This window comes from Rhinolophus sinicus, chromosome 5 (genome assembly GCF_057876585.1).
Source record: "Rhinolophus sinicus isolate RSI-liver-muscle chromosome 5, RSI-T2T, whole genome shotgun sequence".
Lineage (NCBI taxonomy): Eukaryota > Metazoa > Chordata > Mammalia > Chiroptera > Rhinolophidae > Rhinolophus > Rhinolophus sinicus.
In genome coordinates, this window is record NC_142505.1 from 96,589,680 (window position 1) to 96,615,960 (window position 26,281).

Here is a 26,281-nt window from a genome sequence, read left to right on the forward strand (position 1 = left end):
AGAGCTAAGGATTGAAAGTGCTAGAAGTGATCAGAGGATGGAGAGACCTCTGTGGCCTGGGGAAGGAAGTTAGGGAAGGACATGGGGAGAAGATGGCATCGCACAAGACCTTGAGGAAAAGATGTGTTTGTTACAAGCACAGAGTCAGCAAATCTGGGATTTACTGTAATGGAACAGAAGAGCTCAGCCTTTATGGGTCCAAATGGAACAGAGCTTCCTGAGTAGGAAGAAAAAGCAGCTAGAAGTGATGCAACTATTCTCCATCTGTGAAGCACTGTTCTACTTACCCCATCACATGTCTTTGCAAACATTCAACATTATTTATTGAGCACCTAATACATGGCAAGCACTCTCCTCAGATGCTAGGGACACTGCAGTGAAAAAAAAAAGGGGCAAACTCCATGCCCTCATGCGTGGAACCCCATTCTAGTGGGGAGAGCAGATAATGCACAAAATAAATAAATATTTAGTGGGCTGGATGGTGCTGGGTGCTGTGGAGAAAAATAAAGTCGGGAGCAGGGATGATCTTACATAAAGCAGGAGGGAAAGCCTCACTGATATTTGAGTGAGGACCTGAGGGAAGTGAGAGAGTGAGCCTTGCAGGTGAAGAGCGTGGCCAGCAGAGAACAACGAGTGCAAAGGGCCGGTACAATGTGCCTAATATGTATGAGAACCAGCCAAGAGGCCAGGTGAATGGAACTAAGGGAGGGAGGGAGACACTAATCACAGAGAAGGTCCAAGAGGTAACATGGGCCAGATGAAGCGGGCCTCAGAGGCTATTCTGGTGACCTTTGAATCTCAGGTGGACTCCTGAGCTACCTGTCATTTATTCTTTACAAAGGAGAGAATTAAAGTTTAGAGAAGTGATGTGACTATCCCAGAATTCTACAGAGAACAGGTGGCCCCTCCACTTCACCTGACCCCAACCTCCCCTCTCTCAACACAACCCATTCATGCACATGTGTGTGTACACTCACACACCACATACACATACCACTTCTTTCAATGCTCCAACACGCCAAGCTCTTCCCTGCTCAGTGCCTTCTCACATACTGTTCCTTCTGACTAGAATGCTTTTCCCCATACTCTTGAACTAACCAGTGCATCTTTTGGGCCTTGGTTCAAATATAAAGACCTCAGAGAAGTCTTTTCTGACCCTCCGATGTAAATCATGTCCACCCCCGCCCCATACATTCTCTCTCAAAACACCAAATCCTACCTCCCTTTGTAATTATACATTTATTTGAGTGTTGGTTTAACTTTTTACTCCACCCAGACCCAGCACCTAGCCCAGTCAGTGCCTGGTACATAAGAGGCACTCAACAAACATTTATTAAATCAAGAAAAAGATCAAAAGGGCAAAGAAGGTAAAGTAGGAAAAAAACCAGAGAGGTGTCCAGGCATCTCTAGGGAAGAGAAACCAGTGGTTGCAGTGAGAGAACTGGGGTGATCTGTGGACCTGGCTGCTTCTTCAGTCTTGGAGTGAGACACTGCAGCTCCACAATCTAATACATTCATCATGTGACTCACCCCCTGCCCCAGCCTCTGGAATGAATGTTATTTGGAGTAATTGGCCAAGTACTTAGGAAATGCTAAGGTTTATTTTTAAATGTGATTAGGACCTGTCTCTTGCTTTCCAGAAAGTCACGTGTGCTCGTCCGAGATACAAAATGCTCAGGATCATTAAGCCTCTTAAAACCAACTTTTTAAATCTTGTCTTTACAACAAACTTGCTAAGCTGGTTTAGGGCAAAGCATAACCATCCCCATGTGGCTGATAGAAAAACTGAGAATCAGGGGCAGAAAAACTGAGACTCAGGGGCCGTTAGATGCACCATCTGAGGCCAAATAGCTGGTTGGTGGTAGAGTCAGGGGCTGCTCTCTTTAAACCAGACAGCAGCTGGGTCCACCCTACCCCCCTGCCTCCCACTGTACAATACAAATCCTTTCCCCATGCAGATAATGCAAATGGTCCCCAAACAGAGGAATAATCTAGAAAAAGGGAGACACTGGCTTCCTAATTCAGTGTTTTCTGTGGTGGCAGAGCAACCAGTGTTCTAACTAGGCCACAGGCAGCCTGTTTCTCTTTAAGAACCCATTAGCAAGCTGGCAAAATTGCATCCCATTACCATGTGAATAAATAAGGATCAATTTGTCCCACCTCAGCTTCCCAGGGCTGAATCAAAGCTTTCCCCCTCTGCACATTTTTGATAACCTGCTCATTTTGGAATAACTTGCAATTGAAGCTAGCGTGCACGGGAAGTCAATAATTCATCTTGAAGGGGGAAAAAAAGAATGAGATAATTAACATTTTCTGACTGACTTTGGCTGAGAAATAGCTTAGTAAGCACGAGGACATTGTGGGGGCTATTTCTATCATGAGGGTAGAGGAAGTAAAATGGATCCTTTCCCGCTCTGAACCCGAAAGACCTGTGTCAGGCTGTTTGGCCCCAGGGCTCAGCTGACTTGGGTTCAGGCTGTCCACTATGGTGAAGGAAGCAGACCAACAAGGGCAGCCTGGGGCTGGGGTGGGTGGGGGAAGTGTGTCTCCAAATTGCTCCTTCTTACACTTCTAGCCCACACCCCAAGCTTCAACTTTTCAATGACCTCCCCTTTGTTTTCTTCTCTGATCTTTATCATGTGACCTCATGGAGCCTTCCTTAGTTTGCCCTTCTGTAAAATGGGAAAGATAAAGCATAGCAGGCAGGGTGACTGAATGTTAAAACATTATCATCACCATCCCCATCACCACCACCACTAGCCTCTATGAATTATTTACCATGTGTCAGGTTTTATGATGTGCTGAATACACTTCATTTGCATTATTGCATTTGATCCCCACTGAGATAAATGGCCACTCTTTGAACCGCAAACAAAATAAGCTAGAAATAGAGTTTTTAAAATTCTGTGTCACACAGTGGGAAATAAACTAATGAAACACAGAACCCCAAGGGGGATGGTGCAAAAAGTTGGAAAGAGTTTGGGTATATTTATGCAGGACAGAGCCATAAATGGGTGCTGGGATATACCTAACCTTTGTGGTTGACGTCAGCGAGAAAATGGTTTCTCTGTCTCCCAACCAAGATCAAGAGCAGAGTGGGTACAGCGTGACTGTGCCCTCTGGGTGCTCGTCCCATGGGACCTCTGTTGGCAGCAGAGTATCAGCCTGTGTGGACCATGGGTCTGTCCCAGTATGGCAATTCTTGTATTTTATGGTGTTATGATTCTCAAGATAAAACATTTTTTCAGTTATGACTGGTTTCTGTGCTGACCCGCTGACAACTAGCCCAGCCTCTTTGTTCCCTCTACATTCTATTTTCTTGATCTAAGTAGTGAAATTTTGGTGGCGATTTACTCTTGTGTAGGAGAAAGAATTGTCCAAAAATGTCCAAATGCTTTAACAAACACATAGAAAGTTGTCCCCCACACTCATCCCTACTTACACACCTGTCTTTGCCTCCTTCCCTTCATGCCTAGTGGAAGGCTCATCCTCCTCCAATGTAAGGCCAATCCTCACTGGCACTTCAGGTCCTACCCCCCACACATACCTCCTCTCAGACCTGACCTCATCCCTAAACTCTCTCTGACTCTCTCTCTCTCTCTCTCTCTCTCTGCTCTTCATCTTCGGCCTTCCCCCAACCCCCTAGCTGGCTCCTTCCCAGATGCAACTAAACTTATTCGTGCCTCTCTCACTCTCATCTTAAAAAAAAAAAAAAGTCCTCCCTTGATCCCTGATTCTTTTCCGACTATTGGCTTTTCTCTTTCCTTGTCAAAGCCACTGATCTAAGAAAGCTGTCTCCCCTATGTCTCCAGTTCCTCACATTTCCCCCACACACTTGTTTCTCCCAGCAGTCAGGCTGGTTGACGTCTGCTCCGCCTCTGAAACTGCTCTCACCATGACTGCCCTCTTGATGATCAAATCGAGTAGGCACTTTAAGTCACCTGCTGGGATCACTCTGGTGTCCGTGGGGATGGTTCCTTCTTAAACTCGATCCTTGAATTTCCCAACACTAGATTCCCTCGTATTTCTCCAGGTCCTCCTTCTCATTTTCCTTCAAAGATTTCTCCTGGATTCTCCCCTCTCACTCTACACGGTCTTCCTGGGAGACCCGATGCCACAGCCGGTCCACTTGCCGGTGACTGTCCAGCCTGTCCATATCTGCAGCCTGGATGTTTTCTCTTCAGCTTCTGTACAGCCCCACCTGGATAGCCCACAAGCCTCTGGTATTAATAGCCTGTTGTTGCTGTAACAAATTTCCACAAACATAATAGCTTAAAACAATGTAAGTTTCTTCTTTTCCAGTTCTGGAGGTTGGAAACCCAGTATCAGTCTCAGTGGGCTGAAATCAAGGTGTCAGCAGGGCTGTGTCCCTTCTGGAGGCTTCAGGGGAGAATCCATATTCTTACCCTTTGTAGCTTCTGGAGCTGCCTACATTCCTTGGCTCATGGCCCTGCGTTACTCCAACTTCTGCTTCTGTGATCACATCTCCTCTGACTCTGACCCTCTTGTCTCCCTCTTATAAGGGCCCTCATGGTTGCATTGGATCCACCCAGATAATCCAGAAAAATTTCCCCATCGCAAAACCCTTAACTTACTCACATTTGCAAAGTTTCATTTGCCATGTAAGATAACATAGTCACAGATTTCTGGGAATTAGGATGTGGACATCTTTGGGCAGCCATTATTCTGTCTACCACACCCCTCAATCTCAGCACGTCCAAACCTCTTTCAAACCCAGATGCCCACGTCTTGCTGACGAGCTACCCTCCACGCCCCGGGCCAGCCAGGGATGTGGCATTATCCTTGACTCCTTTTCTCTCATCCCTACAACCAATTCATGAGCCAGTCCTGTCACTTTTTACTATCTCTCAGCTAAATTCCCTTCTCTTCACCCCTACTTCTGGGGGACTTTTGATGACCCCTAAGCCATCATCAGTTCCCATCTGGATTGCTACCACAAGCTTTTCACTGCTATTCTTGCCTCCAATTGCCGTTCACAGAGTGTTCTTTTGAAAACACAAATATTAATCTTCTTAAAACTCATGAAGTTCACCCACTACACCACCCCCATTCCCAGGATAAAACCCAGGCTCCCTGACGTAACGGCCAGGCCCTTCATGATCTGGCTCTCTGCTTACCTTTCTAGCCTCATCTTCTGCTACCCTCCTCTTGCCCTCTTAGTCCTTAACCACACAGAACCACTAGCAACTTGCAGAAGGCTTTTGGATGTTTGTACATGCTGGTACACCTACCCCGCATTCCCTTTTCGACCCCACCCCCATCACCCTTTCATCTGACAATCCATCGTTAAAAACTAGCTCAGTTATCACCTCCTCCAAAAGTTTTCCCTGATGAGATATAGGGCAAAACTGGCCTGAATTCTTAATCCCTCCCTGTATCCTCACCCTTTTCAAGGTGGCTTAACAGCTCCTTCAGTTGAGGGGTAGAATCTATTTCCCCGCATCTTATTCTGAGTTTGACCATGTGGCTTGCATTGGCCAATAGAGTTTTAACAGTTGTCACACAAAAAGAAACTTACAAAAGCAGGTGTACTTTTTTCTTTCCTCTGCCTTCACTTTAAGAACCTGCCCAGACTAGCCTGTAGCAAGCAGGAATGTGGAACACAGCAGAGTCAGAGCAAAGCAGACACCAGCGAAGGCCATCACTGACCAACCAACAGCCAATCCATGTCCAAATATATGAGAAAACACCAGCCAAGCTGAGCAGGTGTCCTGCTGCATTGCAGCTGTCTGATTATTCTTCTTCCTACTAGTCCACACAGTCCATGAGATCAGGCCCTGTATCTAATACATCCTCAACCTTGTGTCTCAGGGCCTAGCATAGTAGCTGACATGCAGAAGGTCCTCATTAAATATCTGATAAATAAGTAAATTCTAGCAAAGTAACTGACATTTTTTTCATCTATGGTTGAGTTGGCAATTGTAACTTACAAGTGCTTTTGTTTACTGTGTTTCCCTGAAAATAAGACCTAGCCAGACAATCAGCTCTAATGCATCTTTTGGAGCAAAAATTAATATGAGATGCAGCATTATGTTATATTATTTTGTATCATATCATATCATATCATATCATATCATATCATATCATATCATATTGTATAAGACCCAGTCTTATATTATAGTAAAATAAAACTGGGTCTTATATTAATTTTTGCTCCAAAAGACGCATTAGAGCTGATTGTTCAGCAAGGTCTTATTTTCAGGGAAACACGCTATTATTCAGAATAAATAAGCCCTCCTCTGACCCCCTCAACACCAAAGAGAAACAGATCAAGTGTTCAGTCTAGATGTAAGGAATAGTTTGTACAACAGGAGGGAATGGAATGCACAAAGACATGAAATGGCAATGAATTTGCCCAAAAAATGCGTTTAACTGGGGTAGAGTTTTTTGAGAATCAATTGTTACCACACCTGGGATTTACTCCCAGCTGAGCTGCTTATTAGTGAGTGGTTTACCCTGGAGGAATTAAATCATCTTTCTAAGTCTCAGTTTCCTCATCTTTAAAAAGGGGGAGAGTAGTACCAACTTCATGGGGCCATTACGCAGATGGACCTCCCGTACTCCTAGCCTGACAGGGAAACAAGAGGTTGGGGAAAGAGAGTGTCAGCAGCAATTATGACAGTCATCTACCATGTGAGCTTCCTGGTTCTGGCCAGCCCGGGACAGGAGGGGACCCCAATAATACCCGAGATGAGATTTCTTGTCAGCCTGGGGATTCAGGCTCAGAATTAGGTTGATTTAAAGGAAGCCAAGCCTTTCTTTCTTGCATGCAGGAGTTGGTAGGCTATTGAAGTTCATGCCCGCAAGACTAGATCCAATTAAGTGAAGTCCTAAATCTTGGCACAAGGAGATGACAGAACCCCAGTGTCCTAGAGGTCCCACCATGTGGTCCTGTTTCAACCCTGAGTTCTAGTTAACTTCCAACATAAGCTTGTGAGGTAGCCTTGGGAAGCCCCACCTATAGGTTCAGTTTTCCTATTGGTGAAATGAAGGGTGCTCAGCAAGATGAACCCTATGAACTCTTCTGGTAAAATAACCGGGAGCTGGTCCTGTGTCCTGGCTCACTCGATGTCCTCATTAACCCCACTCAAGTATGCAGAAACTAGGAAGCAAAAATCGATATTTTCCAGATTCCCTTCCAGCTAGGGTTCATATGTGATTTAAATTCTGCCAATTAGAGGGATGTGTGCAAGACTTTAATTTGGAACTGAATCCAGGAGAGAAGGCAGAATGAGGGACATGCATTTTGCCAGTGGATGGACGCAGAGCATGGTTCTAGAGTCAGTGGCCACGGTGACAGTTTCCTCATTTTGCAACTCTGGAGGCCTAGTTCTCTCCTGTCCTTTGCAGAAGCTGTCTTTCTAGAAGCTTGCCTGGAATTCTGTCTATTCAGCCCACCAATTATATGAACTATTTTGTAATAATCCCCTAACAACAACAAAAATAGTAAAAATGCTGTTGATCTATTTATTAATAAACCCCTTTTTAATTAACTAGAGTAAATTCTATTGTCTGCAACTAGGGCCTCTGACTAATATGGAGGAGAATAGGAGGAAGCAGGACGAGGTAGCAAAGAGGAAAAAAAGCAAACAAGGAACAGCAACTAAGAGAGCAGCTTATTTTCTCTGTATAGATTTCTTAAGTGTGGTAAACCCATGGAAAGATGTCCATGACATACTCCATTGTTAAAAATGTGCATAATAGCCATTTTTTTGCAAAGAAAATTAGATACACATACAAACATATATACGAGGTCTGACAACTAAGTTTGTGAACTCACCCTAGAAAGTGCTACATACCTCATTGCTGAATATTACTACATTCACCTTCAAAGTACTCCCCTTGGGAAGCTATGCACCAATGCCAGTGCCTAGTCCACCCTTCAAAGCAATTTTGGGACTCTTTTTCTAGAATGGCCATCAGAGCTGTTGTCATATTACCCTTAATGTCCTGAATGCCATCAAAATGTCTTCCTTTCAATATTTTCTTTATCTTCAGGTAAAGAAAGAAGTCACTGGGGGCCAGATCAGGTGAGTAGGGAGGGTGTTCCAATACAGTTACTTGTTTACTGGGTAAAAACTCCCTCACAGACAGTGCCGTGTGAGCTGGTGCATTGTCGTGATGCAAGAGGCATGAATTGTTGGCGAAAAGTTCAGGTCGCCTAACTTTTTCATGCAGCCTTTTCAGCACTTCCAAATAATAAACTTGGTTAACTGTTTGTCCAGTTGGTACAAATTCATAATGAATAATCCCTCTGATATCAAAAAAGGTTAGCAACATGGTTGCAAATAGTTTGTGAACTTAATTGTCAGACCTTGTATGGATAGTAAACATTTTAAAGAACATAAACCAAACTGTGGTAGCTGTTATTTCTAGGTAAGAGAATCGCAGATTTTTTAAATTACTTTTAATTGTTTTATAATGAGCACGGATGATAATAATAGGCAGGTCTCCTTTCCTCTGGACCCCACTCTTACTCTCTAGTCTCCACCAGCAGCAAGTTTATCAGGCACATTAGTCCTTGTAAATGGATGCTAAGCTGAATAAACATATTATCGATGAGAAGTGTTGCTACTTTTACAAAAAAGAAAGCCGAGGCTGAGAGAGAAGGTATAGATGATCCAAATTAACTCCTTTTAATGCATTACCTTTCCCAGGTAAAAATAAAATACCAGTACAGTGACTAGACACACTGGTTTCGGAGTCAGAGTCTGGTTCCTAATCCTGTTTGGTCATTTAACAGTTCTATAGCCACGGGAGTTTCTTAACTTCTGTGAGCCTCTGTTTCTTTCATCTGAAAACGGTATGACAATAGTACTTCCTTCCTTCCCTTGTTGGTGTGAGGGTCCAATCAGCTCCTGCACGTGAAAAGCTTAGAACACTGGTTGGCAAATCATGCTCAGTAAATATTAACTACTAGTATTATTATCTTACTGAAATAGGATTCCATTATGCATATTTCTTTAATTCTGAGAGGAATAAGGGCAAGGGTTTTTCTCCTGGGACACATTAAACCACGCTGATTCTGAGTTCTGCAGCACCGAAGATGCCGCCCTCCTCATCTCTTTTTCAGCATCCAGCACAGTGGAGGCCGATTTGAATGAATGACTAGGTAGATGGATAGGTGGATGAAAGAATGGACAGAGACAAATAGATGGGTGGGAGGTAAATAAATGAGTGCATTACTGATGAGTGGATGTAGAGAGGGAGCACCTTGAGATCTTGACAGACTTAGTCTGTCAGATGCCTAGAGAGCAAGGCAGGTGGTTGAGTGGGGGAGCAGAAGGGTGAATCAATAATGGAATGGATGGATGGATGGATGGAAGGAAGGAAGGAAGGGAGTCTTCAGTGACTCAGTGTGGTGGGACTGCCTGGACAGATGGGAAAACTGATGGTTGGGCCAGTGACTGACTGGATGGATTGACCGACGCAAAGAAGGCTGTTTCCTGGTTTTTCTCCCCTTCATCACCCCTTCCTCAGTGCTAAGGCCTAAGTCACTCAGACTTGTGAGAGGGATGAGCATCCTTGGCGAGTTTCCTGGCGGATCTGCAGCTCCGAGTACCGAGTACCAGCGGGCGGTAGTGGCGCTGTGATGGGCGGGGCAGTGGCCGAGGGCGGCGAATTGGGGTCGCCTCCATCGCCTGAGCGAGCGCCCCGCCTGCGCCGGGCTGGTCTGCATTGAGGTCGGCTCTCGGGAGCCGCGATGAGCTATGAAGCACATCCAGCACAGCTGCTAAAAAAAGGGCAGTGACTCACTGCTGGCCGCGGAAACTTTCAGGAGCGCGGGCGGCTCAGGGGCGGGGGCGGGGGTGCCTGGGGCGCTGGGCAGGGGCCCGGTGTCTCGAAAGCAAAACCCGAGGACCATGGTGTGGGGTCCGGCGGGAGCCCCGGAGTCCCCAGGGCCCACGGCGACTCCTGCGCCTCGGCCGCCAGGCCTGAGTTCCACCACTCTGAGCTCACACTCCGCCTTTGTCCAGATAAAGAACTCCGTGTGGCAGGTGGCGAAGTGGCAGATGGCTCACACTCGGTGCTCTTGTAAGCACTCTCCAGAACTTAATTCACTTAACCCTCGTATACAGCCAGTAAGAGGGGTAACATGATTACCCCCCCTTTGCACATCAGGATACTAGGGCCAGAGAGGGAAAGGGACTTGCCAGAGGCGACGCAGCTGGTACCGCCAAGTCTCTCAAAATATTCAATGAAACTGTAATTTGACACCCACTGTGGAACCCCTGCTGCGTGCCCAGGCCCTTGCTGGTCCACAGAGATGGACCAGCGTGGTCCTGCTGGAGTGGAGCTCACGAATGGGCACTCTGGGTGCCATATCCAAAAGTATTTACCTGGGGGGACTCAGATCCATCCCTTTCCACCCCACAAACATTTCTGAGCCTTACTCTACGAAGAGCACAGCAGCAGAGGAGACAGATGAGGAGACAAAGGTGACTGTGGCAGCCTCCATTCATTTGTTCATCCACCAAAATTAGTTGTTAAGCACCTACCATGTGCCAGGTGAGCAAGGTGACCCTGACTGGCCCCTGCCATCATGAAACACACCCTGCAGGGTGTGAGAAATCCTACATTAGGCTGCTAGAGAGACAACACAGAGGGGGAGTGCCCACCTTACCCCAGGCAATCAAGGAAGGTGTCTGCATGGAAGCAGCCTTGATGCCAAGGCCTGGAGGATAATTAGAAATCAGGCACATGGAGAGGAGGAGGGCAGAGAGTGTCAGTCAGAGAACACCATGTGCCTGAGTCCAGAGTGTGAAAGATCATGGTGGGTGTGAACTGAAAAACATTCAGTGTACCTGCAACAATGAGGGCCAAGGAGGAAGAGTGGCAAGAAAGAGGAAGTAGGAGCCAGGTCAGGGAAGGGAAACCTACTAAGGACTTAGGATTTAGCCTGAGGGCTGACAAGCTAACAACTCAGCGCACAGCCAGCTGCACTCACAATGAGCAGAGTGACATCAGTTCTCTGTACCAGAGGGCAGAACAAATACAGAAGCTGATGGGAAAGAGACTCCAGGGCATGGAGGCCATCAACTCATTCAGGCTCCTTTTAGACCCTTGGGAAAGGTCAGAGAGATGTTTACATGACCAGGGCTCATGCAGCATCATTGTTCTGGGGCCTGGGGTGTGAATGAAGTAGCCCACAATGGGCACCATGGAAATAGAAGACACAGCCCTGGTCCTAAGAGGCCACCATTCATTGGTGCCAGCAACTAGAAAACAGAATCAGAATCGCTTAATTCTTCAGCAATATGTATGGAGCATCTACTATGTAGCCGGTTCTGTGATAGGCACTAGAAATCCAGTGGAGAACAAAAACAGAAGTGGTGCCCATTCTCATGGATACTAATTCTAGAAGGGAACATATTAATGGGTGGGGGGGGGAAGACCCAAATAAATAAATAAGACCCAGGCATAGGTAGGTGGTACTGTGAAAAGGCCGGAGAGAATTGTGCTGGAGAGCCTGGCAAGAGTCCTTAATGATGTGACAATTGAGCTAGGATCCGAAGGATAAGAAGTAGGTAACAAAGTAGAGATGGGAGGGAAGAATGTTCTAGGCGGAGAGACCAGTGTGTGCAAACCCCTCTGGGGGGAAAGAAAGTCAAGGTGACTGGAATGGAGAATGAAGGGGAGCATAGTACAAAATGAGGCTGATAAGCAGGGTTTTATAAAGCACCATGGCAACTGGGGGTTGTATCCTAGGAACAATGGAAGTTGTTGAAGTGTGTGTATATAAACTGGGCAAATGGTAAACAACACACTCCAAGTGCTTTGGGTGTGCAGAGAACCAGAGAGGAAACAGGGGCTCCCCATGTACTGACCTCGCTCTTTACTCATCTCTCCTCATTTAACTTTGATAATAACTCTGCAAGGTTCTACTCTACACTGTCAAGAGGGGAAACCTGTGGCTCAGAGAAGTTCAATTATTTGCCCATGTCCACAGCTTATTAAGTAGTCTCTATAATCCCATGATCTTTCTAATGGGGATGACTAACCTCCCAGAGGGTAGGGCTAGACGTTAGTGCAAAGTAGGACTTGGATAGCCTGAAAGGGGGTGAAGAGGCTTTTCCCACCAAGGCAAGAAGTCATTAGCAATATAGAGATGAGAGTAAGAATGGCCTAAGAGAGAAATAATGCCGGAACTGCCTACATAGACCATAATGCAGAAAAAGCGACTGGCAGGAAATATAGAGTTTGCTCTCACAGGCTTATCTCTGAGAGTTATGGGTAATTGTTGTTTTTTAATTTTTGCTTGACTGTGTTTCCTTAATTTTCCATAACGAATAGATGTTCTTTTCTGTAAATAGGGTAAGCAGTAGCAGTTCCATTTTAAGGGGATCATGTAAGCTTTTTCAGTTCTTGCAGGCAGCGTCTACATCTTATTTATTTTTCATCCTCCTGTGGAGCCCAGTACAATGCCTGGCAAATAGTAGCTACTAGGTACTCAATAAAAATAAGTTAAAGGCGGAAGTAGTTGGGGACAAGGGTTAAGGAAGACAGAAGGCCAAATCTGGCATTGTGTTCTGAGACAAAGTGCAGGGTCACATGTCAAAAATCAATCAGTCTTGAGACAAACCCTTGGAACTGTGAATTCACCTGCAGTCGCCTTCATAGCACTCAGTGACCATACCCTCACTGCATGCCACCGTCACGGCCAACAAATTCCTCACAAGTTTGAACTGAGCTCTTTCAATGTGGCCAACCCCACATAGGCTCTGTGGGGGAATAGATACAAGAGCAGTATAAACCAGGGCCCCTTGCCAGAGCAAATATTTATTTTCATGCTGAATTATTTGGCTGCATCCAAGCAGGCAAGACCTGAGAACACTCGCTCAGAAGGCTCTCTCCCCTAACCAAATGGCACAGCATACTATGATGTTATAATATTAGGTGCTTAATCACGGAAACACTGGCATCAGTTTCTGCGGAAGCTCCCTCCCAGATGGCGCGTCCCACTGTTTTTGTCGTCTGGAACAGTGTGAGGTTTCTTAAATGGCTTTAAGCTTCCAAATCAGCCTCCACACAATGGCAGCCTGTTAATTAAGTGGTCCCTTTGTGATTGCATTTGATAAATATGAGATGAGAAGGGTTTCTTGAGATGTGAAGAAGAAAGCAAGACAAAGCAACAGGGAAGGGCTCTTGCGGGCAGAAAGGCCTCCGTGTAGGCGTCGTCCACTGGGCTCCAAGGGAATCTAGACAGCTTCAGGTGCATAGAAAGGAGAAGTCTGAGAGTCACACAGTCAAAGCTGCCGCCTATACCTAGGGGACGCCCGGCCAGATGCCAGGGTTGTGGGAGGTACTCCATGGCCACTGTCACTTTCCAGCAGGCAGGGCTGGAAGCCTTCCAGTTCTTTCTCTGAGCTGAGTGACTCCAGCCGCTCACCCACGTGCAGTTGTCAGTCACACTGCCAGACGCTGTTTTGACGCCAGTCATCAAGATTTGGGAAGTGCAGCTCCAAAAAAGGTATCTGCTTTGGAAGCAGTGTTCTGTGTTCTTGGAGCGGCAGATAACTGGTGACAACATACAATTAAATATAAACTCTGAGGCCAGAGAACTTGCCTCAGAGGCTTGGGGAAGTTTCAGGTCTCACTTGTTAAACTTGGCCTTCTCCAAAGAAGAGGCGACTTTCTCCAAGAAATAGCACTCCAGGGAGTCAGGCCTAAAGATTAAGCGGAGACTTCAGTTGAACAGAGATCTCCTGTCAGCCATTCTCCTGCCTCGGAGCAGAAATACATCGGCCCCAGGCTACAGAAAAGGATCTTTGATGCCTGAGGACATTTTATCTTTCCTTCTGGTTCTATCTTAGTTCAACCATTCATGCAATGAATATCTACTAGGCATCCACTAGGAGGACGGCACATATGTGGGGTGGTAGTGACCCCGCTGACGTGCTCCTGCCCTGAGGAGCTTACAGTCAAACACACTCATGATTCTGCAAGCTGCTGGGGACAGTGGCTTTGACTTTTATTTTTATATTCCCAACACCTAGCACAGTGCCTGCTGCAGAGTAGGTAGGTGCTCAATAAATGTTTGCTGAACAACTGCATGAATGAATACTATTTTCCACCCCCTCCTGTAGTTACTATTGTTCTATATGTGTTTTAACTTCCTTCTCCTGCTGTTGTTAGTGCTTATTTTTCTGGCTTTGGAGGCTATAGAGAACAGCTGTGTCTCAACTTCTGCACCATAATGCTTTACATACTCGGAAATGATGAATAATTCTCCTCTTGGCCTTCAGGCCTCCAGTTCCCTCTGGTCTTCCCCTGGCGTAAGCATCTGCTCTTGGTCACCTGTAATAGGAAAAATAATTTGTTTTGGCATCTAATGGCCCTTTACAGCTTGCAGAGGTTTTCACTTGCTAAAGTATGATTTCTCCCTATCACGCTCCGACATCATTCAGGCTATACCACCCAGACACCATTCCTCACCCTAACGCCCCAACCTTAAAGGCCAACATTAGCAGATTTAAACTTTCATTCTACCAGCAAAGTAAGATTTAGAGAGCACTTCCCCTAAAAACAGGCATCACAGTGACATTCGCATTTTTTTCGCGCTATAGTATAAATCATACCAGACCCTATGCTGAAAGTGGGTTATAAATACAGAGGCAAGAAAGCAGGAAAACCACAGGAAAGTCCAGAACATTTGCCCCAGATCAGACCTGCCCAGCAACAAATCTGTAGCATGAAGATTTAGCAGTTACTAACATCTTTTTCTTCTTATTATATTATTACTATTATTACAACAACTATTGCCATTAGTGTGTTTCTACTATCTAAACACTAGTCCGAGAAATTTCTGCTTCCTTCATGAAACGTCAGCTTGACTGTTCATTAATTTTTTCACAGCTCTCCACAAACTAGGCTGATCTTTTGGTGTTTATTCATTTTAAGTGTCAACAGATGTTCTCTTAAACTATTCACAAGCTATATCAAAGGGAAAGGTTTTGATGACTAATAAATTGAACTAGAACTGGGACTAAGAGGAAAGGATTTCTTTCAGGTATCAAGCACAAGACAGTGTCGTCGTCTAATGAAGACACTTACTTCCATGTCTGTCTTTTAACCAGTCTCTTCTTCCCAGGAATGGGACATCCTCAGTTCAGAGGCTGACTTTGGAGGATGTTTGTGAAAACTGGTTAACCTCTTTGTCACGTGTTCCGTGATGAGAAAGTGCTGGAGTCTGAGCACTTTCCTCCCACTACAGGGAAATTACCCCACTTAATCTTCCCGATCACCGCCACCAGCCGGCCTTAGGGTGGCTGTCTCATTTCACACTGGCTCCCCCTGTAGAAGGAAGTGGATAAGAGTCTTTCTCATCACTGGGTTGGGTGCTCCTACCTCCTACCCATTCCCCAGTTATCCACTTGGCTTCTGATCGCCTACCTTCTGAAGTCCGTATATTTCTTGACTCCATGCCCATGATCTGTTTAGACTTCTCCAGATGCTTCTGAGACATATGCTACTCTTTCACCTGATTTCCCCTAGCTTCCTTCCTGGTCTCCATAGACCATCATGATCACGGCCCCCACAGAACAAGTACAGAGGATTCAAAGCCATAACTTCCTGCACATCCCTTTGAAATGACAGAGTGAAGCAGCCTGGCTGCAAACTGCTGAAGAAGAAATGGGTCACAACCTGTCCCAAACAGGGCCTTGCACATCCTAATTATCTTAGTCCACGGCCTAAGCTCTTCCTCACACGATCACAGCTACGTTCTGACCCTTCTTTTGTCCTGACTGTCCTTCTTGGTAAAATGGAAGACATTGAATGGCAAATGCAAATCCACAGAAGAACCCAAGTGTTTAACTTCTCCCCTCAGCCTTGCTCACCAGGAGACATGATTCCCTCTAGAAGCTGGAGGGAAATAGGCTTGTTGTTGTTTCAATAAACTTTATTTGTCAGAGCAGTTTTCGGTTCACAGCAAAATTGAGCAGAAATTAGAGACTTCTCATATAACCACTGCATGCACATGTGCACAGATTCCAGATTGTACCATCAGTGAATCTACATGGACACATCATGATCACCCTAAATCCATAGTTTACATCAGAGATCATTCTTGGTGGTGTATGTTCTATGGGTTTTGACAAATATATACTAACATGTGTTCACCATTATAGTATCATACAGAATAGTTTCACTGCCCTAAAAATCCTCTGTGCTCTGACTATTCATCCCTTCCTCACCCCTTACCCCTGGAAAAGATTGATCCTTTCACTGTCTCCATAGTTCTACCTTTTTCAAAATGTCGTGTTTGGAATCATAGAGTATGCAGCCCTTTCAGATTGGCTTTTTTCATGTAGTAGTATGCATTTGAGGTTCTCTGTGTCTTTTTGTGGCTTGATAGCTCACTTCTTCCTAGCACTGAATAATATTCCGTTGTCTGGATGGTCCACAGTTCACCAATCCATTCAACTACTGAAGGACATCTTGATTGCTTCCAAGTTTTGGTGATTATGAATAAAGTTGCTATGAATATCTATGGGGAATGTTGCTTTTAGTTATATTTCTTACCAATTGTGGCTTCTTGATGGGCAGGGATGAGTTACAACAAGCATAAATACTGTGGATCAGTATTTCGGATGTATAGCCAAGCCAAGACTTCCCAAACACCTGTCGTCGAATTGTTTCTCGATAAATCACTCCAAGAGCATGGAAAAGGCATGATTTTTGAGCCCCATTCCTAAAGATTGATTCAGTAGGCCTGGGAAATCACCAGGTATAAGAAACACAGGCTTAACCTTTGAAAAGAAGGAAGCAATAGAAAGTTAAAATCTCCATGTTCTCACCAAGGAAGATCATGTACAACAAGGATTTCAGAGACTAACATCCAAAACTTGTTTGATGGAGACATTTTGTTCTTCTCTGAGCCTCTTGGGGAAATGACATGGTGGCTAGAGGAATTGTTGATATGTGCTATCCTCTCCCATTAAAAGGAGCTAAAAAAGCCCTGGGCACCAAGATGTGAACTATTTCCTTCAGGGTAAATGGATCCACTAAAAATAGCCTTGGAAAATAAGGAGTTGTAGAGGTTCAACAAGGAAAACAAATCAGAAATAAATTTGGCTCCAACAAAGAAAAGAGGAAAAAGAGACAGTCTCACAGGCAGTAGAGAGAAAGGCTATTAGCTTGGGTACATAAAAGCAGGTACATTTTTCCCACCCACAGAGCTGCTGGCTGTCTTTCCTGCAGCATAAATTAGTCCCTCCAGAGCAAAGAAAGAGGAGTCAGGGAGTCAGCCAGGATAGGCGAGGTTATGCCAGGGTAACAAACAACACACCCCCCCCCCCCAATCTCCGAGGCTTAAAAGCACAAAGGATTCTTTCTCATTTGTGTGATCTGTCCAGTATGCATTTAGTGGGGGTCTAAATGACAAAGGGGCACAGGCTGACAAAGACCTCATCTCTATATGTGCTTCCAGGACCACTATGCTCCCAGGACCACTATGGCAGGAGTCGGGAGCACTGCACTGTCGGGCTGACAATTCAATGCACCACCCATAAAGGATGCAGAGCACTTCACTCCCATTTTATTGGCCAGTGCAAGTCACATGGCCCTGCGTGTATTCAAGTGGGCTAAGGAAATGACATCGTACCATGTGCCAGGAGGATGAGAATGAAAAGAGGCATAAACAACTCTGCCTGGCTGCTAGAGTCTGATAAAGAAGCTGAGGCAGGGCAGGTGGGGGACAGTGGAGAGAAAGGCACCTTGGGAACCACCAGTCTGCACTTTGCATTTCATCTCTCTCCTTACCAATCCAGCAGAGCAGCCTTGTCCAATGCCCCTGAGGGCATCCCAGGCTTCACATCCTACCTTCAAGAAAAAGGGACAATGTAGTGGCCAAACAGCCTGAACCCTGGAGCCAGGCCAATCCCGGTCATGCCTGGAAACTCCTACCAGTTGTATGACCTGGGGCGAGTTCCTTAATCTCTCTGGACCTCACTTTCCTTGTCGTCTGAGGTGGGTGTCAATAGTGTGTACACCATAGTGGTGTCATGAGGATTAAATGAGGTCATCCAAGGAAAGAGCTTCAGAGCAGGGCTGCTCAAACTTTGCTGCCCCGGGGAACCACTCAGGGAGCTTGTTAACATGCATTTCTGATTCAGAGGCCTTGGGGGAAGTCTGAGATCCTGCATTTCCAGCAAGTTCCCCACTGATGCCGGTAGAGCTCGTTCATAGCCCGTCCTTTAGTAGCAAGGATTTGGAGCAGACCGGGCCCCGACGTGGGTGAGTATACATGTTCTTCAAACTGAATTGAGAGATTCCAAAGATTCTGCTGTCCTCCCCCACCCACCGATGAATGGAAGTGGCAACTGCTTGTTGGTGCAAATGTCTGTGTCTGATGCTTCCAGGGATAAATGTACGACGGCGGCCTCGTGGTTGATGGAGCAGGTGCTAGCGTCAGGCCGTCTGGGTTCATACCCGAGCTCAGCTGCTCAGCATCCCTGTGGACACGCCCTGAAGTTCTGTATCTACGTCTGTAAAATGAGCACTATCTACAGGCCAGCCTCCCTCCGCTGTGATTCCACCGTCCAAAGAGCTCTGAAAACCACAAGTTAGTCCACCGAGTTTGGCCTGCATGGACCTGGCAGCAAAGGTCGACCTATAGTAACACGAGGCTATCTATAGCCTTTATTTTATCCATCTTTTGGGACTATTTCCCTCTTTTATCCATCTTTTGGGACTATTTCCCTCTTTCATCACAGAAATATGAACGTGTTTGATGACGAGATACTGCTACAGACCCTGCTGAGGGTGTTGGGTAACATATAGCAGGTGTCCCATGTTACCTTTCTAAGAACTGAAAAATTCTGATACATACCTGGCCTCCAGGATTTCAGAGAAAAAACTATGAGCCTGAAGTCCTTGTTTCTCCATCCAGTAGCTGAAGGGAGTATTGAGAAAAAATACATGTAAAACACCTAGCACATAGTAAGTGCTCAACAAATAGGAGTTATTACTGAAATTATGGTTCTTCCTGGAGCTTCTCGTGGACAGAGGGGAAGTGAATGTGAGAGGCAGTGCTTAGGCATTAAATAGAAGAAAAAAAAATGCATGGAAATGAATGTATACAGTGAAAGTTCAGACAAGAAGGCTGAACAAAGCAAGACTGGGGCGGTGGAAAGGGCTCTCCCCTGTGCCTACAGAAGCCGCCCAGCAGGAACTCAGCTTCACAGGCAGCCAGAGACACTTGCTTTCCTGAGGCCTGTTTGAATATACTGTGGAGGAGTCTTACTTAAGGAAGCACTCTGCGTGAGGAAATGGGATCTTCAGGCCTTACTCTGCCGTTCACCTGCTGGGGGGACTCCCAGATTCTTTCATCTTCACAGATCTCAGTTTTATGTAAAAATGGGTTGTTAATGCAGTCCCTGCTCCGATGGCCTGATTGGAGGGGACACATGAAAAAGAAAAGAAAAAAACGGTCACAGATGTGAACCATTTTGAAAGGGAGAATCTATGTTCACAGGTTGTGTTAAAATTGTTGATTTGACTACAGGCAGGAGAAAGGTGAGAGGACTGACGTATCCCAGGGAACTCTGGCTAGCCCCTCCTTTAATCATACTTCTGTTGTCAACTCTGACGCCATTGGTATTTGCCCTGGGCTCTCTCACCCTGGCCAGTCGTTTGCGCTTGTCAGTTACCGCCAGCCGATTGAGTTTTCATGAGATGCGAATTAACTGAGCCCCGCCGTTGCTTATAGACAATGAAATCAAAGCTTTTAGATATTGTTTTTCAAGGTAAAAAATGACAATCGTTCAGAAAAACATATATACACAGGACACAGATGTGAGAGTGTGTCCTCCCCAGGTCTACCTTTACATCGCTGTGTCTGCAGACATGTTGGCTAACGTCTTTCTCGCTGTTTCCATGTCCCATGCCAAGAGCACTGGCTTTGGAGTCAGACAGACCAGAGTGAGACCCAACTCAGACTTTTCCACTGCCTTGCTGTGTGTCATTTGGCAAGTTGTTGAACTCTCTGAACTTCACCGTCCTCATCTTTAAAATGGGGATAATTGAAGCTGGCTGGCTTGGGTTGTTGTAAGGTTCAGGTATATCCATAGGATGTTAAATTTAAATGTCATCAAGGGGCTGGAAGGGAGTTTGTAGAGCATTCAGGAGTGCAGCATTTGGAGGTCAAAAGAGATCGGCCTCCTGTTCGTGCATGCCCTCCTTGAGTCCAGCCCACTTAAGACTGGGTACAAATATCAAGTGCTTAACTCAAGTGCACACACCTGGCTCAGCTGTCAGAGGCCCGTGGTTATTACTGTTATCTTTATCTCAACACCCACTGCAAACTGATGTAGACCTTTTAGTCAATGTGCGGAAATACTATATACCTAGGAAATGAGAGAATAGAGAAATAGCTTATCCTGTTTTTAAAAATTGTTTAAAGCTCCTGTCTTCACAGGTAAATTCAGAACCGTCTTTAGATCAGGCTGCCATGCAATCTGTCAATACATCACAAATGAGACCTGCAAGAGCCCTTTTCACACCTCCAAACATCACGGTGATGTTGTGTCTGCCACCAGCTGCAGCACCAGGGAGGGAGTGTGGGGTTACTGATGTGGCCGGTTATCTTCCCAACGCCTGGTGAAGGCATGAACATTGGATGCTGTCTGCCTCCCATCACAACGGAGTCCCCGGCACGCTCAGAGCCTTCCTGTCATTGTCCCCCATCAAAATCTTCCTGTTCTAGAGCTCATTTCCTCCTGGTCCTGCTCTCTGCTTTCCTAGCACATCTGATAAATCAAGCCATTCGTTGATAAAACTTCTGGGCAATTATCTTCCTCTCACCTGGCCTCTGCATTTCTATCTGCAAATTGGCCTGGTGGTGCCTGCCCTGTTTATCGCACAGGGCTACCCAGTGTTCAGTGGCAGCTGTGGGTGTGGGCTGGGAAAAACTTACAGCATGGTGCAGATTGATTGTGATGATGCTCCAGAGTATAATGTCCTCATTCATTAAGCCCAGATAATACTGCAAACGAATAGGTTGGGCCTCGATGGACTTCAGAGAGGGGAATTCTAGCAATGTCGTAGAGTCAACGTGCAACGTATTTTCACAAACCTCAATCTGTCCCACGAAAGACCCACTTGTGCTTCTGCTACTGAAGATTTAATCAAACTTCTGATACTAAAACCTCCCTAGACTCCGTGTTTGATATAACACACTCCAGGATTGGCCCCAGATTTTCTTTTACATTTTTTTGTTTTTAATTACTATCGAAATAGGAGGCATCTTTGGAATTTTCTCCCTCTTCCATATAAATGTTGCCTGGTGCTGGACACTCTAAAACAGCTCGTATCGTGGCTCAGGCCAGCCCTCCTCTCACCTAAGGGACTGCATTTTATTCGTGCCCCAGTGTCGGCCCCCTCGCTTACCTATCTGGTCAGACTCACCTGTGTAGTGCCCTGCACTGGCCCGGAATCTTCTGAGGAGAGGCCTTTGTCCTCAGTGCTGACAAGCAACCCCAACTCTCTCAAGCCAGGAAAAAGATTTCCATTGGCCCCCAAGAGGTAACGTCCACGGCCAGTGTGGCTCCAAACTGAATCGAGCAATTAAATCCATGTCTGCCCCTGCCTAAAACCTCAAAAATGTTAACATCTTGCACGTGTCAAGAGGGTTATTTATGAAACTATTTGCTTGTCAACCCCAGGAGGACATTCTGTACTTTTTTTTTTTTTTTTTGCTGGAATACTGTATATTTGTGAATCATGTCTCAAAAACGAACTTTGGCAGGAATATTTATCAGAGAAACAGTCTATCCGCCCCTTGCAAAGCACAGCCTGCATTTAGTCACTAGCTCAGTGGCTGGGCAAGGTCCTGGTAGAGAGCTAGTCCGCTGCTGCCAGGAATGAGTTCCAGATGTGTGCTTCTTCAGCGGAAGGATTTTAATTTCAGATAACAGTCTCTCTCTCTCTCTCTCTCTCTCTCTCTCTCTCTCTCTCTCTCTCTCTCTCTCTCTCTCCCTCCCTCCCTCCCTCCCTCCAGCTCTCCATTCCTAATAGTGAATAATTCACCTTGAACATTTAAGAACATACAGTCTATGTGTTGCCTCCTGCCCTTGGAGCTCCAGCACCCTCCCTCCCTGACCTTGTGAAGTCTCCAAGTTTGGAAAGCTAGCCTTCTGATCTCCCAGTTTTAGGATCTGGTTATCTGTTCCTTGTGTGTGACGCACAGACAGTCACTTGATTGGAGAACAAGGGGGCATGGTGTGATGTGGGGTAGACTGTAATATGGAATTGTAACCGGCCAGGGACTAGTGACACCAGCCTTCCCCAGGGATGGCCCCCTCAAGCTACTGCATCTCCAACATGTCTTCATATTAGCTTCATCAGCCAGTAGCGTCTTCTGCGGATAGGCACGCTGAGTCTGTCCGTCATCACATGGGTTTCTTGCTCTCTCTGGACTTAGGCAATGAACTTACAATTCATTTTTCCGCTCACTTCAGGATTAATGGGCCCAAGGGAAGAGTGGTCTGTGAATGTGTGTAACTTGTTCAGCGACAGATAAAGGAACATGTAAGTTTCCAGGGATCTAGAGAGACCCAGAGTAACAGAGACATCTGCAGGCTCAGATGGCGCCATGTGTGATTGACCCTCATGTGGTCGTGGCAATGTGTTTCCATAGCTGTAATGCCTACATGTTTATCCTTAAAAGCCTTTGAACCTGGATTAGGGGCTTATACTAAAAAGTCTTGATCTGTAATGACACACCTGGTAGATGAAGTGAAATCCTGTAGTTAGTTTCCTTACCATGCCACATAATAGTAATACTAAATTATTATAATTCTTGCCATTTATGAAATATTTGGCTTTCAACATACTCTATTTCTAATTCTCAGAAACTATAAAGATTTTTATCATACCTATTTTATAAGTAAAATAAGCTGAGGCACAGAGAGGTTAAGTAGTTTTCCAACAGCCACATGGCTGGTTACAAGTGGTACTTGTATTTGAACCCAGAATGGCCTGGCTCTGTGATGGGAGAGAAAAGAGATAAAGAGTTGAAGGGATGGCGGGGGGAGTTGAAGCATAGAACAGAACCATCAACTCTTGAGAGTTTGGTATTGCTCACCCCCAGCTCCCCTTCCGGCCTCAGTTGACCTCCTTGAGTGATACACGCTGCCTAGAGGACATGTTCTCGTGTGCAGGGCCCCAGTGTGTTCATCCAAGGGGGCTCAGGGCAAGAGGGCTCCACGGGAGAGGACTCGTGTCATCCTTGGACTTTTTGGCAATAGAGACATCAGCAGATCCAGCAGGAGGCTACTTGGGGCCAAGTCAAGAATCTAAAATCGCTGACCGCTTCTGGGGCTGGTCTCTGGGACTCAGACTCCCCAAAATGTCTCTCCGTGCCAAGGTCAGGGCATAGAGTTAAGCTGTGTCTCTACTCATTCCTCTCCCGCCCCAGCCTTAGCCCACCCCGCCGTGGTTGGCACCTTGCCGCCTGGAGCAGTGCCTTCTGGGAGAGCTGGGTCCTGGGGCCTCGGGCCACAGTCCAGGCTCGGGAGGCTATGGAAGGGCCCCCACGGGTGTGAGGGCAGCTTAGCCTCTAACTCCCACGCCTGGGCACAGGCACAGATCCAGCAAGCTCACAGAGAGCAGTGACAACAGGGAGGGACGGCCACTTGAGGAAAGACCTAGGCAGACTTTGGTGGGGAGGGGCTGTGTCTGGAAGCTTCATCCGAATGGAGCTTTTTTTTCATAGAGTCACCAGCATCAAATTTCTGAGTCTCCACATCCTTCCGAGTTTGAGCGGAGAGGATGTGATTGTGTCACAGTCCTATCCACAAAGTTAAGCTCCAGGCTGGTTCTAACCCCTTATTATGCTGATGTGTGAATTAGGTACAAGTATATCTCTTGACACCTGAAAAATGGGAAGAACACTTTATAATCTGGTAGGAATTAGAAGGTAGTAGTCATGTATTTGAACTCTTAATTCATTCTCCTTCACTTCTTAGATACATGACTTTGGATAAATTACTTAATCTCAGTTTCCTAGTCCTTAACATGGAAATAATGAAATATGTTCTCCATAGAGGTGTTGTGAGGATAAACTAGAACGTGAATATAAACAGATTTGTTTCCTGGCACATAAGTGCTCACTCACTGTGAGCTTTTTATTATTGTTATTATTAATTTTGCTTCCAGGAGATAAAATAAAACCAGGAGAATGTGCTTGGGACCCTGTATGTTAATGTGAGGAATTACAAGTCTCTGTATACAGATGAGTGAATTAAGTTCAGAAATGTTACCAGATTGGCCAAGCTGCATAGCCAGGCATCACTGGTTTGGGAAATGAACTCATATTAGAGATTATAAGAAAATTGTTTCCTTATTAAAGGAAAGCTTATGCGGGGGAGGGAGGGAGGCAGGTGGCAGAGCTCAGGACATGGAGGGATGTGCTAGACTGGGCCGATCGGTGGCAGTATTGGTGCCATTAGACCTTTCCAGAACGGACCTTTGCCAGGCATCCAGTGGCCCACCCTTGCTAAAGGCCACTGCCTAAAGGAAGAAGGACTATTGCAGATCGGGAGGGTGAGTTTTCCAGGTTTGCTCTGTATCCCAGTCAATGGGATGAGTGGGAAGAGCAACTGCAGGAAAGGCGGAGAATCCTAAATTGAGCCACTTCCTCGCTGAACTTGGTTGACTTACTTGAGCTCTTTGAGCCTCAGTTTCCCCAGGCTCTATGGTGTGGATAACTAATGCTTATATTTTGGGTTTGTTGTCAGAATTAAAAGAAGTAAGTAGTAGGTGCTAAACTTTCAAAGCTTCTCCTTCTTCCTGCTCACATCAGTGAAATGGGCTATTGGACAAACTCTGCAAAAAAAGAGAAAGAGAAAGAGAGACCTCTGCCCTCACTAAGGTCCTGAAGGCTGAGTACTAGCTACTGGGACACACACGGTCAACGTCCTGTCAAGATGGCAGAGTGAACTGAAGCAAGAAGCCCTGCCCCCTCAACGTGAGAAATGTCAGGCTGCAGATTGTTTTTAATTTTTAACAAAACATTCTGGCTGGACATCAAGAAAGAAAATCTCCAGGTGACAGGAATGAAGCGAGAAGACAAAACGCTTTAGATAGCTCTCGTCTCCCGAGGGAAGGAATCCCTAGGCTTGGGTAGGCCCAGGGGTCCTGTGGCTGCTCAGAGCAATGGCCTCAGTACTACGTGAACTCCTCAACCGGCAAAGTCACTGTGTCTGGTGTGCTACTCTCACAGAAGCAGGAAAGCGGCTCAGACCCTGGAGGAAGATGGATCCTGAAGTATCCAGAAAATCCCGTTACCCAGAATCTATCACTCTGCTGCTTTCATTTATTCCAGGTGTTATCATGTATATCAGGAAATGATTGTGCTGACTTTTCCTTTTATCCACAATCACTCAGCGTGTTTAGCCATTTTTCTTTTCTGAGGGAAACTCACCCCAGGCAAGAAGGAAATAATCTGATTATGTTTTGAAGAGAGCATGCGCTTCTTTCCAGTGCGCCAACTAAAGGGGGAAATACAGAGACAAGGGCTTTTGGGGTGAAAAGCGTAAGTCAAATGAAGACTTTTCAGAAAAGAAAGATGGGAGGCTATCAGGTGACAGTTTGGTGTGGAGAGAGAGTTTTCCAAAAGAGGGAAGGGCCCAGGGCCCAAGGGAGCAGAGGAGGACATGCCAAGGACTCCATCTGGGCCATCCTGGGTGAGCCCCCCCCGTAGGCTCTGAGGACAGAGTGATGTGCTCTGAGCCCTGAAAGCAAGAGACTTGGAGTTAGCAACAAGCTCTGTACCTGCCACAAAATGTATGCTTTTAGGGCCATATGGATTTAAGATATAAAGAGAAACTCACAGCTCATGGTATAAAACTCATTGCTTTGTATTCCTACAAAGGAGAAGTCTGGAAAGGCTTACTAATAAGAACGTTGCTTTTAGATTCATGAAAATGCCCCTAACTTAAATCTCCAGCAGATAAAGACATTTCCAAGTCATTGATGTTGAGAGTGGAATAATGAAAATGAAATAAAATACAGTTTTGAACCCAAGCCCTACCGTTTATTAGCCACATGGCACAAGCATGTCACTTCTTACTTCTGTACCTAAGTTTCTTCATCTATAAAATTGGAATGATAATAGTACCCACTTCGTTAACAACTCTGTGAGAATTAAATAAAATTACACAATATTCAAGTTATATAAAACTAAAGTTACGCAAGTACAGTGATGGTTTACCATAAGCCCTAGATAAATGGCTATGGGCAAGGCTATTATCCCAAG

The 26,281-nt window shown here is 45.8% G+C and overlaps 1 long non-coding RNA gene across 1 annotated transcript in view; it reads left to right on the forward strand.

Moving 5' to 3' along the window:
- Window positions 1-26,281, forward strand: part of LOC148758295 (uncharacterized) — a 61,519-nt gene that overhangs the window by 17,760 nt on the left and 17,478 nt on the right. The gene's annotated exons all lie outside the window — the stretch shown is intronic.